This window comes from Nicotiana attenuata, unplaced genomic scaffold, assembly GCF_001879085.1.
Source record: "Nicotiana attenuata strain UT unplaced genomic scaffold, NIATTr2, whole genome shotgun sequence".
NCBI lineage: Eukaryota > Viridiplantae > Streptophyta > Magnoliopsida > Solanales > Solanaceae > Nicotiana > Nicotiana attenuata.
In genome coordinates, this window is record NW_017686830.1 from 1 (window position 1) to 799 (window position 799).

Genomic DNA, 799 nt, shown 5'->3' on the forward strand with positions numbered 1-799 from the left:
TTGACACCTTTAACAACTGGTATGATCCACAGGGTGATCATGTAGGTATCGATATCAACTCTATGCAATCTGTTGTTAATTTGACCTGGTTTAGTAGCATTCCAAATGGTAATAGAACTGATGCCTGGATTAGCTATAACTCAACCTCGAAAAATCTTACTGTTGTCTTCACTGGTTTCAGAGCTAATTCCACTGTCACTGTCCAGCAAAGCCTATCTCACAATCTAGATTTGAGGGAATATTTACCAGAATGGGTCACTTTTGGCTTCACAGGTGCAACAGGAGACCTCTTTGCATTACAAAGCATCTCCTCTTGGAATTTTACTTCTTCTTTAGAAATTAATGACAACATAACAGATCCAGGGGTAGCCTTACCAATCCCAAAGCCAGAGGAGACTCCAAGCAAAAAGTAAGTTACGACTTGTGATTGGATTGGTTTCTGGTGGTTGTGTTTTGGTTGCAGTATCTGTTTTGGTATTGTTTGTATTTTGGAGAAAGAGGAAGTTGAGAGAAGATGAAGATGATGATGATAGCTTTGATGGTTCCATGGCTGATGAATTTGAAAGAAGTACAGGACCAAAGAAGTTCCTCTACAGTGAGTTGGCTAGATGTACAAATAACTTTGCGCAGGAAGAGAAGCTTGGGGAGGGTGGATTCGGGGGTGGTTTATAAAGGACATCTCAGGGAATCCAATTCCTATGTTGCTGTTAAAAAGGGTTTCTAAAGGGGGGTCAAGGCAAAGGAATAAAAAGAGTTCGCATCAGAAAGTGAAGGATCGATTAGCCGGTTAAAGACTAGT

At 40.7% G+C, this 799-nt stretch overlaps 1 pseudogene; it reads left to right on the top strand.

The window, feature by feature from the left end:
• Window positions 1–8: 8 nt before the first annotated feature.
• Window positions 9–799, top strand: part of LOC109222239 — a 2,330-nt pseudogene continuing 1,539 nt past the window's right edge.